This window comes from Pseudorasbora parva, chromosome 6 (genome assembly GCF_024679245.1).
Source record: "Pseudorasbora parva isolate DD20220531a chromosome 6, ASM2467924v1, whole genome shotgun sequence".
Classification (NCBI taxonomy): domain Eukaryota; kingdom Metazoa; phylum Chordata; class Actinopteri; order Cypriniformes; family Gobionidae; genus Pseudorasbora; species Pseudorasbora parva.
In genome coordinates, this window is record NC_090177.1 from 42,008,026 (window position 1) to 42,023,890 (window position 15,865).

Below are 15,865 nucleotides of genomic sequence, written 5' to 3' on the forward strand. Positions count from 1 at the left end.
CTTCCAAGGAATTTGGAGTAGGTTTACACGTGCTTCAGACAACTGTCACGCTGATGGTGTTCCGCATAGCATCAATCCAAGACAGTTTTTAGGAACAACACTGACAACACCCTGCCATAGTTCCATGTGTTCCTTCACATTGAACTATGGTTACAGTTAGGGCTGCCAACTAAAATAATAGATAATATTGGTTATTGGATGTGAAGGAAGTGTTGGAGGCCTTTAAAAACAACGATGCACTTAAAAAAGTCAAGGTAGCTTACATATGGCATATAATTTAAAAGCATATCAATTGAGCATCTAAAAAAATTTGAAATTCAAAATGTTGTTGCAAGCATGGGGATTTAGGGGACATACACAAGGACCGTGTTTTACCATTCAACTCCACACTTGTCCATAATTTTTCGATGTAAACATGCAATAGACAGACACATTTGAATATTGTGCTCACATCTATGGTGTATGACACAATGTATTGAAAATGGGGCGCTTGAGTTTAAATTTTAAAAATGCATTTTGAGACCTTGCATTTTTCCCTATTCCACTGACCACATTTTGTATTTTTCAAAACAAAAACACATTCTGTGAGAAATGGCCCTTAGAGAGTAAAGGCTGCTGGTTGTGCTTGAGACTTTTGTCTTGGTCATTTTGTGTTTTTGTGAAAAAGACTAAGGTTAATAAAGTCCAAGGTTATGCTAAAAGTTATTAAAATGTCAAACTTTTTCTCCATTTAATCTAACTAACAACAGCGATAGATTACTTGATCACATCTTCCCTCAAGTAGACTGCATGTTTTCTTGCTTGGCTGGATCTTGGTGCATATTAATAATAAAAATCAAGTTGACTGCATTCGCCCAAACTAATCTGCTAAAATCATAGCACAGATGGTATGATATCATAGCGGGAGCGATCAGCTGGCAGAGGATTCTAGTCAATCTTAAAGGCTATGTTTGCAAATCCATGATTGCCAAAAAAAAAAAAAAAAATATGTATAAATATAAAACTTAAAACTTTTAAAATTAAAACAAAATTAAAGATAAACTCTCAATTAATAGTTTCATATAACATGGTCTCTTATATTCAGGTAGGCATCTGTGTTCTGTATGGGTTCAATACGTAATGCTATTTTGATGTCTTAAATAAGGGGTGATTCTGTATTATACAGAATGGTTACAGTCGAGCAGAGACATTTGAAACTAGTTTTTGACTGGCATTTCATATGTCATGGCGTGTCACTAGATAGAAAGCAGTATAATTTAACAAATGAAACTCACAATGTTTTATAATTTTTATTTATTTGTCTACCTGAAACAGAAAAGCCCATTTCTTATGTGAAAAAAATGACTACACCCCCACATATATAACTACATCAAGGCCTGAAAATAGAATTAAGTGGACCAGTTAGTAGAATCAAGAGTAAGAACATCATTAAAGAGGAAGGCCACATACACTGTATTGCCAAACATTTTGGAAGGCCTGCCTTTACACACACAAGAACTATAATGACATCCCATTCTTAACCCGTAGGGTTTAATATAGAGTTGGCCCACCCTTTGCAGCTCTTGAGCTTTCCTCAAGGTTTAGGAGTGTGTTGTTGGGGATTTTTGCCCATTCTTCTAGAAGCGCATTTGTAAGGTCAGACACTTATGTTGGACGAGAAGGCCTGGCTCTCAGTGATCTTATCAGGTTGAGGTCAGGACTCTGCAGGTCAGTCAATCTAACACCAACTTGCTCATCCATGTCTTTATGGACCGACGCTTTGTGCACTGGTGCGCATTCATGTTGGAACAGGATGGGGCCGTCCCAAAACTTAGGAGCATGGTCACCCAGAGAACACGTCTCACTGCTCTAGAGTCCAGTGGCGGCTGCTTTACTCCACTGCATCCCACGCTTTGCACTGCACTTGGTGATGTAAGGCTTGGATGAGCTGCTCGGCCATGGAAACCCATTTCATAAAGCTCTCTACACACTGTTCTTGAGCTCATCTGAAGGCCACACAAAGTTTGGAGGTCTTTAGCTATTGACTTTGCAGAAAGTTGGTTACTTCTGGGCACCGTTCACCTATGATTATGATTCTGCTCTGTGATTTTATGTGGCCTACCACTTCTTTGCTGGGTTGCTGTTGTTCCCAATTGCTTCATCATTGTTATAATACCATTAACAGGTGACTGTGGAATATTTAGTAGTAAGGAAATTTTACCAATGGATTGGACTCCACAACGGGGACTCAGGTGCTTATGGCCTAGATTTCTTCTCACCATAATTCCCACTAGGACAGGCACTGCTATGTATGGAGTCCCATCATCCCATAGTACTGATTTCACGCATGCTTATGACACAATTATGCAGAAACATTCCCATGGCGTGCATGCAGCATCTCATTCTCATCCCTGGGAACCTACAGGTTTCCCAGGTTCTACAGGGGTGTTTTTTTTTCACAATGGGAGTAAAAGTTTTACATTTCTAAAGACAACACATACAATGTACTACTTTTTTTCAAGCTTTGATTGGTTTCTTTAAAGGTGCACTATGCAACATTTTTTGTTCAAAATTATAAACATTTAAAGAATGAGTCGATACAACATCAATCCTTTTTCAAGTACGTGACAGAACGGAATTCTTTTCGGCAAAATTGCGAACTTACAACGCTTACGGCATGAGTGTATAGTCATATCCATGGATAGAGAAAGTTGCTCTGGCTTTTTTTGCCGCATTTGGGAGTGGCATAGGTTTAAAATGGACTGGTAAATGGACTGCATTTATATAGCATTTTTAACAGACCCTATGGCAATCCAAAGCGCTTTACATTTTTGCCTCACATTCACCCATTCATACACCGATGGCGGTGTCAGCCATGTAAGGCACCATCCAGCTCGTCGGGAGCAGCTGGGGTTAGGTGTCTTGCTCATAGACACTTCAACACTTGGTCAGGTGGAACCGGGGATTGAACCACCAACCTTTCAGTTTGTAGACAACCTACATGAACCACTGAGCCACTGCCCACTGTTTAATTGTCACAACAAGCGAGAAAGTTTGATAGGGAGAACTAAAAATTTACTAAACAAATTAGCGTGAGAGCACAATTCCAAGAAAAGCACAGATGACCAATGACCAATGCAATCTACCAAGAGCAGTGGAAATTAGCATCTTGTTTAAAGACATACTTTTTTGGGGCAATAAATAATGGCACAAATACCAGTAAATTGTAAATCATCCTGCATGATTAATTGAAATACTCTCCTCCCATATATGTTTCTCCCAAAAAACTCCCAAAAAGATCCCCTGCCCCTTTGAAAGTGAAAGCGAAAGTGCCCTTTTCGATCACACCACAGTGGCCCCAGTGAACGCGATTTCTATCCCGCGACCCCTTTCTCCCTGAAACGCGATTTCTATCCCGCGACCCCTTTCTCTCTGGAACGCGATTTCTATCCCGCGACCCCTCTCTCCCTGGAACGCGATTTCTATCCCATGACCCCTTTCTCCCTGGAACGCGATTTCTATCCCGCGACCCCTTTCTCCCTGGAACGCGATTTCTATCCCGCGACCCCTTTCTCTCTGGAACGCGATTTCTATCCCGCGACCCCTCTCTCCCTGGAACGCGATTTCTATCCCATGACCCCTTTCTCCCTGGAACGCGATTTCTATCCCGCGACCCCTTTCTCCCTGGAACGCGATTTCTATCCCGCGACCCCTTTCTCCCTGGAACACGATTTCTATCCCGCGACCCCTCTCTCCCTGGAACGCAATTTCTATACCCTTTCTCCCTGGAACGCGATTTCTATCCCGCGACCCCTCTCTCCCTGGAATGTGATTTATATCCCGCGACCCCTCTCTCCCTGGAATGTGATTTATATCCCGCGACCCCTCTCTCCCTGGAACGTGATTTCTATCCCGCGACCCCTCTCTCCCTGGAACGCGATTTCTATCCCGTGACCCCTCTCTCCCTGGAACACTCTCTCCCTGGAACGCGATTTCTATCCCACGACCCCTCTCTCCCTGGAATGCGATTTCTATCCCTCGACCCCTCTCTCCCTGGAACGAGATTTCTATCCCGCGACCCCTTTCTTCCTGGAACGCGATTTCTATCCCGTGACCCCCTTCTCCCTGGAACGCGATTTCTATCCCGCAACCCCTCTCTCCCTGGAACGCGATTTCTATCCCGTGACCCCTCTCTCCCTGGAACACTCTCTCCCTGGAACGCGATTTCTATCCCACGACCCCTCTCTCCCTGGAATGCGATTTCTATCCCTCGACCCCTCTCTCCCTGGAACGAGATTTCTATCCCGCGACCCCTTTCTTCCTGGAACGCGATTTCTATCCCGCGACCCCTTTCTCCCTGGAACGCTCTTCTCCCTGGAACGCGATTTCTATCCCGCGACCCCTTTCTCCCTGGAACGCTCTTCTCCCTGGAACACGATTTCTATCCTGCGACCCCTCTCTCCTAGGAACGCGATTTCTATCCCGCGACCCCTTTCTCCCTGGAACGCTCTTCTCCCTGGAACGCGATTTCTATCCCGCGACCCCTCTCTCCCTGGAACGCGATTTCTATCCCGCGACCCTTCTTCTCCCTGGAACGCGATTTCTATCCCGCGACCCCTCTCTCCCTGGAATGCGATTTCTACTGAGATTTTTTGGAGATGGTGAGAACTGACGGATTTGAAATGTTGTAAAAGTGATGGAGGAGATGGTGTTTTTTTATTACTCAACACGTTATTCTATTAAATTGATACATTTCCATTTGTAGCTCTCTAACAGGGTTTATTGTGAAGCTTTACCTATTGTAAAAGATAATTTCACTATGGTTCTATTCCGTGACCCCTCTCTCCCTGGAACGCTCTCTCCCTGGAACGCGATTTCTATCCCACGACCCCTCTCTCCCTGGAATGCGATTTCTATCCCACGACCCCTCTCTCCCTGGAACACGATTTCTATCCCGCGACCCCTCTCTCCCTGGAACGCGATTTCTATCCTGCGACCCCTCTCTCCCTGGAATGAGATTTCTATCCCGCGACCCCTTTCTTCCTGGAACGCGATTTCTATCCCGTGACCCCCTTCTCCCTGGAACGCGATTTCTATCCCGCGACCCCCTTCTCCCCTGGAACGCGATTTCTATCCCGTGACCCCTTTCTCCCTGGAACGCTCTTCTCCCTGGAACGCGATTTCTATCCCGCGACACCTTTCTCCCTGGAACGCTCTTCTCCCTGGAACACGATTTCTATCCTGCGACCCCTCTCTCCCTGGAACGCGATTTCTATCCCGCGACCCCTTTCTCCCTGGAACGCTCTTCTCACTGGAACGCGATTTCTATCCCGCGACCCCTCTCTCCCTGGAATGCGATTTCTATCCCGCGACCCCTCTCTCCCTGGAACGCAATTTCTATCCCGCGACCCTTCTTCTCCCTGGAACGCGATTTCTATCCCGCGACCCCTCTCTCCCTGGAATGCGATTTCTACTGAGATTGTCTTGGTTTTTTGGAGATGGTGAGAACTGACGGATTTGAAATGTTGTAAAAGTGATGGAGGAGATGGTGTTTTTTTATTACTCAACACGTTATTCTATTAAATTGATACATTTCCATTTGTAGCTCTCTAACAGGGTTTATTGTGAAGCTTTACCTATTGTAAAAGATAATTCCACTATGGTTGTTGTAGCGCGGTGCTTTTTTTTTTTTTTAAGGATGTACGATGTCTATTAATGGGTATTGCTCAGTAACAGCTTCAGCTTAGGATCCTTTCCATCTAAATTGGTTATATCTATTAAGCCTAGTAGATAACCATTCATCCACAGTCATGCAGAGCCAAGGGACACCCAAAACAATGTTCTTCCACAAAATGCATGCAATTTAGTTTTTAACCGACAGAGAGCCAAAAGTTGCACAGTGTACTTTTAATCGTTTCATTGCTTCTTTAATAACATTGTTCACTTTATCATTTGAATCTTTGATTTAAAGGGTTACTTCAGTTATTTAGGCAATACGTTTTGTATTTAAGTTGGGTCATTAATGTAGTAGAAATGTAAAATTATTTTTTTTAAATTTGGTGCCTTAAAGACTGGGAAAAGACAGAACATGTATTTTTGTCTCATAGGGATGAAAGACAACAACTCCCAGAATGCTTCGCTGCCCTACGAGGCCCCTCCCAAAGCCACCGCTGGATTACTGGATCACTTCACTTTCCCACTGCGTTCATTTTCATAAAATCAGTTCAGTTAAAGAACAGACACTACAAATAAAAACTGAACATGTCTGTTCAATATAATGTGAGTGAGCCGAGCGAGAGTCACGGCACAAACGCAGCAGGAGTCAGATTAAATTCATCACGGGAGCTGAGATGAGTGTGGCGTGGCATCCATTCACAGCGCGGGTTCAGTCGGACGCGTTCAGTTCATGCTTTTGGAAGCTTTACCTTCATAGGAATTTATTTGAGAATTAAAACACTCACTTTGCCGCTATGTTTACATGAATGGGACTGTGATCCCTTTCCCCCATGGATGGGTTGAAAACATGTGGAAATAGGAAATAATACTCCCAGGTTTCTACTGATACAAAGCCACATGCTAAATTAGCTGAAGTAACCCTTTAATAAATAAAGAGTACATTAATGAATATAATAAAATTTTATATTTAAATAACAAAATATATATGCTTAAATTCTGTCAACTCAATATAATGTTATATTTTCAGTTCCATTACAGGTGGTAATAACAGATCCCATCATTAAACCTTACATTTATTATGCATAATAAATCACTTGCATTTGAGGCTTGATTTAAATAAATACAAAAAATACATAAATAAATAAATGCATAGGCGGTGGTGAGCTCATGCTCTGATAACCAATGTCCCACTGGAAAAGTCATGGGAATTAAGGTTTTCATCAAGAGAATTTGAAAACAGGAGAGGTAAAATTCTCTCTCTTAACACACACACACACACGCACACACACACACACGCACGCACACACACACACACAAAACATTATTTTTAAATCAGCTAAACAAAATAATAATAAATTACATTGTCATTTTTTACATTGTCATCTTTATGTCACCTTCCAAACCTGTAAGCATTTTTAAAATTTTATTTAAAGGAGATTTTTAAGAATCTTCAATTTTAAATATCATGTGGCTGTGGAAGTTCGCCGTGAACTATGAAAAAAACCTCTGTTCATGGCAACCTTCCACAGCCACATGATAGCTTTACAAGAAACAAACCAAATCCTTATTCACTGATACACTGTAGCTCAAGGCATACTGTCATGGTGGACCTCAATTGATATCCTTTTTATTACATTCTATGAAAATAATTATTGGAAGAAATTATAAAGTGCACATCATACCACCTCTGTGGGTGGCATGTGTGCCAAGTCCAAAGGTGTTTCTCAATGTCAAGGATGCTTCCTTGGAAGGACTGATCCTTCCAAGTCACTTCCTTCAGAGGCTAGGCGAGGCTCCACTTTAGCATATCGGAGAACACATAAATGGAACAGGCTAGCAAGTGCACGTCATTGCGTCATTACGTCAGTGAAAAGGTCCGTTGGCCATCAATAACGTTATGTGTAACGTTATTTGTATTTTTTTATATCAATACTGTAGTAATTTGTACCGGCATTTATTAACGTAAATAAAAGCATTGTGGCAAGCAGGCGAGGGACCGTGAGAGCGGGCCGGTGGAGTGATAATGAGCGGCAGCTGATCGCCACACCGGTCTCGGCTCACGGCAGTGACGGAGTATAATTGGAGGAGCGTGGAAGACGAGAGAGGACTAGGCCTGGACTTTATGTTATGGTTTGTTTATGTTTTATTATGTGTGTGCGGGCAGTCGTCCGTGAGGGGCTACCCGCGTTACTTTCGTTTTGTTTATTATTTATTATTAAGTTGTTGAACGTTCGCCGGTTCCCACCTCCTTCCTTCCCATCTACAAACCCCGATACAAGCATATTTGCCCCGTTCACACTCCAACTCCGGGAACGTCTGAATATAGCAAAGCTGCGCGCAGAGGATTGTGGATGATTTGAAAACGCGAAGAGCGCGAAGGCTACTCATATGCATCCTTTCCTGTATATGACATATTTTTCAAACGAAGGACTCAGTCCTTGGTTGAAAATCCTGAGGATCCTCGACACTGGAACAGTCCTTCGTCGGATGTCGATGACGTAGCATCCTTGGAATTCTGGCTTCCGAGGATCCTTCCTTGACATTGAGAAACGCCTCAAGTTTGCCATTCAGTTTTGCTACCAAATCAAACTATTCTTGTTGTTATTGTGACTGAGTTACCGAGTAGCCAAGAAGTTTTTTGCTTTAAGTTGAATTGTGTAATATCCTCTATTCTTTAGTATGATACTTTATAGCATATTTATTTCTCCTGTTATTGAAGAGAGGGAAAAGTAATTTCTTTAATTCCTTAATTTTTGCTATGTTCAGTGTCTCTTCCTCTAAAGGAAGTCACTATTCATCTCATTGGAGAGCTGGCTGACTGCCACCTCACTATGGGTGGAGACAATGAGGATGCGTGCTGTCCTTTGGGGTGTGATGTCCAGGTAATGTCCTGTTTTCCCTTCTGGACAATGTCTGCATGACTGGTGGCTCTCATTCAGTCCATTAGAGACCCATGTATGTTTACATGTATCCCTTGTGTTCAGGTTTGCTGTGACTTTTTGTTGGCTGTCTGTCTGGCACATGCAGGGACAGACTGTTCTCTTGCATTTTGTGGCATCCCGGAACAGGGATTTTCGGAAGCTGGGCTTAAAGACGAGGTAGACCATTGGGTTGTAGAGGGTGGATGACTTGGCAAACATAGCTGCCAGGGCAAATGCTACCGGAGGTACCAAGTCTGGATCACTAAAGGCCGCCCACATGGATACCAAAGCATACGGGCTCCACGCCATCAGAAATCCAATACATACTGCCACTGATAGCTATATGAAAAGGAAACAGACAGAAACATCAACACATACATTAATACAAATAAAATACATTGCTCCCTGTGGTTTGCAGTAGAGGAGGAACGATGGGCATTTGGTCTGGATGCCCTGAACTAAGTGGCCAGAAAAGCACTTCTACTTATCTGGTCTGTCTGGAGATGTGCCTGCAGGTCCAGCTGGTAAACCCCTACAAACTACCATTGGTCTGTGGTGATCATGTAATAGGTAGGGCATCTCCTTCTTTGATGTGTAAATCTTGTCAGATGTGGTCAGATGTGAGTAGAAACATGAAAACAATGCAGAGTGAAATTACAATTCACCATGACAAGTCATGGTGGGAAGTCGTGTTTAGGACGGCAGGTGTGTTCAAGTCACTTTCGTCGGAGTATGATGGCGGTATACTTTCTCTTTATTGATTACACAAAAATACTACAAGGTTCTTAAACTCTAATTCTAGAAAATGAAGAACAAGAAATGTGCTTTAGCGTTTTTATGGTTTTAATTAGTTTATGAAGCCACTGTAAACTTTATCGTAACAAATCCTATTGTTATATTAAAATGATATCATACTTTGTGCAGGCATTTTCTGCTAAATCACTTTAAGTGTTGTGTTGTTTTTTTGCCATCCTTCTCATTTGCATGCCCAAAACTTGTAAAGACTGGGGCTTAAAGAAAATCCAGAAAATTCAGAATTTCTCACTCGTTTTTACAACATTGTGTTCATGTGCATTCAAATTGTATATATGGTTTTTACGACATGACTGGACTTCTGCATACTTCCAAATACGTAAGTTTAATTCTTTATCACTGTTATAATATCAGAGGTGAAAACAGGCTAAAAATTAAGTATAAAAAAATTCAGGTGCCGGTCATATAATTAGAATATCATCAAAACGTTGATTTATATCACTAATTACATTCAAAAAGTGAAACTTGTATATTATATTATATTCATTCATTGGACAACGACTTTCAAATGTTTATTTGGATGATTATTACTGACAACTAAGGAAAATCCCAAATTCAGTATCTCAGAAAATTAGAATAATACTTAAGCCTTTTTAGAAATCTTGGCCAACTGAAAAGTATGAGCATGTACAGCACTCAATCCTTAGTTGTGGCTCCTTTAGCCTGAATTACTGCAGCACTGCGGCGTGGCACGGACTCGATCAGTCTGTGGCTCGGCTCAGGTGTTATGAGAGCCCACACTGTAAAAAATGATCGTGATTTTAACGGTCAAAGGTTGTAAAAATGCTACTGTTAAAAACTGTTATTTGGTTAACACAAAGTTTCCTTACTATATACGGTGAATAACTGCAATAGATCTAACCTTATGCCCGTGAAATTTACAGAAAAACAATGTAAAATCCCAACAGAAAATTGTAGAAAACCCAAAAGCATATATTTTTTTGTTTGAATCACAGTGAACTTTTGTAAACTATTAAACAAAATATTTTGTTATATTTACAACATGTGATTAATACATTTTATTTGATAAAACTACAAATATTGGTATTAAAAACCTGTTAGTTTTTTGAGAAAATACTGTAAAAACTATTTTGTTAATTTGACATGCAAATATTGTGACAATTAAAATTTTTGTCAGTTGTTCTTAAAAATGTAAGTCACTTTACACGTTTATGCACTTAAAAATGTCTAAACATGTATTTGAATTGCATATAAATGTTCCATGCATTTGGATTATGTAATTTTAACAAACAAATTAATCAACTTACTAAGAATCACTATCTAAGAATCAGTAAGAGAAATTTTATTTGTAAATCATTTATAAATGAAACAGGTAAGATTTATTTAATTATATTAAACTGAATGTGACTAATAAATCCCAGTTACACGTAAATTAAACAGTTAAGATTTATGTAATAGTACACAGAAATATCGCAGACGTTAAATGAACACTTCCTAGTGTTCATGTGTGTGCTCACTAATCAGTTAAAGTACCATTGAAGCAGTGTTGAAGTTAATGAGATAATTAAAAGATGATTGAGCATTAATGATGAACACCTGATGATAATGAGCAGAATCACTGAAGGAAAGAGAAACACGAGAACTACAACTGACTTCAGCCACAGCTTTAGATGAAATCAACTGAAGATAAAAGAAGACATTAAATCTCTGAAGATCTCAGCAGAGGATTAAACAACTCCACAAACAGCATTACCAGCTTCACACATTACTAACCAGACTGACTTTATTTCTGTGGATGTTGATGTTTTATTGAATATAATAGTTTTTTTTTAAGTCACCATGATGGTGAGAAGTGTTTGCTTTAGTTGGGCTCTTGACTCTCCAACATTAGTTTTCTCGCTGCTTTAACTGTGTTTATAAAGCACTTTTGTTACAGCATGGAAAGCCAAGCAAAAACATGGTCAGATGATTTGTCTCTTAGTTCATGATTATATAATCATCATGTAGTGATCACTGGTCTTGTTCAGAGTCTAAGACTCTGTTTATGTGTTAATAATTTTGTTTTATCATAATAGTGGCCAGTTGATTCTATAGCATGAGTGCTGTTGTGACAATCTAATATGCAGAATGTAAAAAAAAAAAAGTGCACAAAAGGTTTAATCTATGGCAATTATTAGACACAAACAGATATCAAGAATCAGTGTATGAATCTCAACAATGGTGACAATCAATGAAAAGCTTCATGCTGCAGTGCATGCTGGGTACCACCAATCAAAACTCTCCAATGGGTCCCAGCATGCATTGCGGCATGAATAAATTATGCATCTGAATTGTGAGTTTTATTTTATTTTTTGTCACCATTGTAGAGATGCACACACTGATTTTTGATGTCTGTGTTTGTCTAAATAATGCTGTAGATTAAACCTTTTTTTTGGTCCTGCAAATTGTTTGATTGCCACAATGATGCATGAGTTTATAATGTAAACCACATGGCTTTTATTACACATTCTACACAATTAACACAATACCTCTCTAACCAGAGCATTAGGATCTGAATGAGTTAAATGATTCAGCCACTACATGATGATTAATATAATCATCATTAAAGCAATAATAACCAACTGCAGAACCGCAGAACCCATATACGTCACTCACAACGCTCTGAGGACAACAGCGCCATGCCACAGTCTCATGCCGGAAGTGGGCGGAGTTCACGAAAACTAAACAATCGGCACGGCGGAAGAAGAGAACACGGTAAACAGCTGTTTTGTGTTGTGGTTTAATCTATCAAGTTTATTTGTGTTGTGTATTTGATCCATCGTTGTTGTATTAACACTTTATACAGAACGTGGCTCTATTTTTTTCTAATGTGCTCTGCTTTACGATGTCTATCGCGTCTGTTGATATGGTCTTGGTTTAAGTAACATAATTGTTTGTGATTTTATTTTGTTGTTGGCGCCATATTTTTTATTTGCTTTTATCTGATACTGACCAGTGTTTTATGTGTTTTTCCCACTAATTTATTGAGGCATTACGATTTGGAGAGGATCAGCTTTACTTCATGTACATCAATGCAAGACATTCTGCAACAGTTTCTACTGCCCAGTGTTTTAAACTGACCAGATGGCACAGTACACCTTCAAATTCACTTCAAAAAGCAGCTGTCCATGGAGGTATGAAGGTTTTGAGTTATTTGTTTATACACAGTAGCAAGAAATAGTATTTATTTGTTGTCCCTTTTGAATTAGTTGGTTATAAAATTTCAAGTGTATATATATTTATATATATTTTTATCAAGTGTACTATATATATATATATAGTGCTTAAGCTAACAAAATGCAAACACTATTTCATGTGTTTGAATGTGTCCCATTAAAATTAAATTAAGTACACAACCAAGCATTATATATATCTGTTTGATTTTGTTGCAGTAAATTGACAATCAGAATGTCACCCAGGATAATGGAAGCTGATCAAAAACAAGGTTAGTTTTAAAAGGCTCTAATAAAGACATAAGCTACTTATACAGATAGTGTGTTGTTATATGTCACATTTTCCAGGAATGTTCTTCTATTCTATAATGTTCGATTGTTTTAGACTGTTCCACAACAGTTGGATGGCTCTATTGACAGTAGGATCGTCATGTTAATGGTAAGAAAAAGAAGGAAAAGGTAATTTTTTTTTAAAAATACAAGCTTCCCTTCATTAGGATAAAAAACATTAGGGTTTTTCACACTTGAAATAGTAAACTCCGGGTATACAGAATCTTGGGTTATCTTGCTTCATGTTTCACACTGATCATAATTTACCTGAGATGAACAATTAATCCTGGGCATTCATACACTGCCGTTCCAGACTGTACTTTAATAAACCATGGGATAACATATGTGCAGTATCGGGTCACTGACAGACACTGCACTGCACACAATATGTTTTCATAAATGCTCAAGCTTTGCATGTCCTTGTATTACAAGTTTATCCTGAATGGACATTTCAGACTATACAATAATTTAAATGGTCTCTTCTTCGCTGCAATTGCGTTTTCTGTTTGCATTTGATGTTTTTCCTCTTCAATGCCGACTTTATTATTTATATAGAGTGCACAGTGGTTCAGTGACTGTCCAAAGCACGTAAATATAAAAGTGTGAAATGTTACTTTACCCGAGGTTAAAGGTGTGTTTAGAATGACGATAAGCTCAGTGTGAGAAGCCCTATGAAGTGCTTGCCTTTAATTTCTGTATACATTTTGAACTGAAAATGGGTAATTAATTTGATTGTGACAGGGTATCATTTATGTCAGAAATTTAGACATGAGAAATTGAATTTCACAACTTTTTTATACATGCTACATCCTGACTTCAACACACGATATTGTTAAAACACTTCCAACATTTCATCCTATTTTTTTGTACCCTTGTCTCATGAAGGAGCCACGGATCACAGAAGACCTCTGCACTGCAGTGTAAAGACTGTGGAACAACCAAAAGTTTTCAACAGTTTAGTGGAAGAGCCCTGATTTCTGAAATTTGAAAGTGGAAGACTAGGAAAAAGCCCTTCAACTTTCACAGGCTGAATGGTTGACCGACAGCTGGCCAAAGAGACAGTTGTCAATGTTTATAGAGGTTACATCTATTTTAAATTTAATTTGTCATGTACCTGCTGTGCAATTACTTTCAACTTAGCTCAATTTATTCCCCTTGGTCTGATTGTGTATTTTCTAAAGCAAACCCAAGCTAGTATATGATGCCTTTGCTACTTAAGGGGATTTTTAAGGAACATTTTATAAAATTAAACAATTTCTGTGTGTTTTGGGGTTTGTTTGATTAATCTGAATCATGCACAACAGTGTAGAATTGTGTAATATATATTATGTACTATGAAAAAAAGGTTTATTCTGAGATGCTTGAGTAAAAAACAAATATATTGTGTCATAAAAATAAATGTTCAAATGCTCAATCTTTGTTTTCATTTTTTGTATGTTAAGATTTGTGTTCAGTTTATCTAATATAATATTTAAGACATAATATAAATAAATAAAAAATAATAGCAACTTTTTACTTTAAAAACGTTACAATATTTTTTTTATAAATACATTTTTAACGTAAATTATTTTATGTTGTATTAATATCCAGTATTGTTTATTTTAAAACATATTTATTTGATTTAACTATGAGTGAGTATATCTATCTAGCCTATCTATCATCTCTCTATCTATCTTCAATTAGAACTTATTAATTAAATACTTGACATTATTAACATCGTTTAAAATTTGGGCTTGAAACGCTCCAAATAGAGCAATGTATGCGAAGATAAATCAGCTCCGCCCACTTCCGGCATGAGACTGTGGCATGGCGCTGTTGTCCTCAGAGCGTTGTGAGTGACGTATATGGGTTCTGCGGTTCTGCAGTTAGACCTGTCTCCATTAAAGAGCCAAATCACCTGACCATGGTTTTTGGCTTTCCATGCCATAACCAAAGTGTTTTATAAACACAGTTAAAGCAGCCAGAAAACTAATGTTGGAGAGTCAAGGGTCAAGAGCCCAACTAAAGCAAACATAGCTCACCATCATGGTGACTTCATAAAAAAAAACTATTATCTTAATTAAAACAGAAATTACAACAATAAAGTCAGTCTGGTTAGTAATGTGTGAAGCTGGTAATGCTGTTTGTGGAGTTGTTTAATCCTCTGCTGAGATCTTCAGAGATTTAATGTCTTCTTTTATCTTCAGTTGATTTCATCTAAAGCTGTGGCTGAAGTCAGTTGTAGTTCTCGTGTTTCTCTTTCCTTCAGTGATTCTGCTCATTATCATCAGGTGTTCATCATTAATGCTCAATCATCTCTTAATTATCTCATTAACTTCAACACTGCTTCAATGGTACTTTAACTCAGTAGTGAGCACACACATAAACACTAGGAAGTGTTCATTTAACATGGTCGTTTCTCTGTGTACTTTTACATAATTCCTAACTGTTTCATTTACGTATAACTGGCATATATCAATCACCTTCAGTTTATTAATTTGTCTATGTAAAAATAATCCAAATGCATTGGAAATGCATATGCAGTTTACATACAAAAAATCTTATGCTTTACATTTTAATGTAATACTTACTGGTTTTCTATTTATTTTTAATAAAAAAAACAAAAAAAAACTGCCTCCTCTAACCACAGACTTGTACTTGTCCGCCTAATTTTGAATTTCATAGTGCGCATAGTTTCATAATTCTCTGGTAACCACAGCTGCCAGCATTTTCCTGTAAAAATAACAGTTTTTTGTAGTTTTTTTTACAGTGTACACTTTTTACAGATCCCCATAAAATTAACGGTAAAAAAACGGCAGCTGTGGTTGCCAGAACTTTACCGTAAAAAATACGGCAGTAACGTTTAAGGTTTTACGGGACAGCAGCATATAATTTAAAGGTTTATAATGTAATAATTACGGTTAAAAACCATTTATTTTACAGTTCAAAACTATATAATTTAAAGATTTATACATTTTATTTTATTTTACAGTA

At 38.8% G+C, this 15,865-nt stretch overlaps 1 long non-coding RNA gene across 2 annotated transcripts; it reads left to right on the top strand.

Moving 5' to 3' along the window:
* Positions 1-11,957: 11,957 nt before the first annotated feature.
* LOC137079424 (uncharacterized) lies at positions 11,958-14,306 on the top strand. 2 transcript variants are annotated; one of them, XR_010905506.1, is made up of 5 exons: positions 11,958-12,104; positions 12,379-12,523; positions 12,782-12,834; positions 12,948-13,001; positions 13,778-14,306. It is a non-coding gene; the product is annotated as an uncharacterized lncRNA (long non-coding RNA). The 2 variants fall into 2 exon arrangements; XR_010905505.1 differs by lacking the exon at positions 11,958-12,104 and having other exon boundaries at positions 12,111-12,523.
* The last annotated feature ends 1,559 nt before the right edge of the window (positions 14,307-15,865 follow it).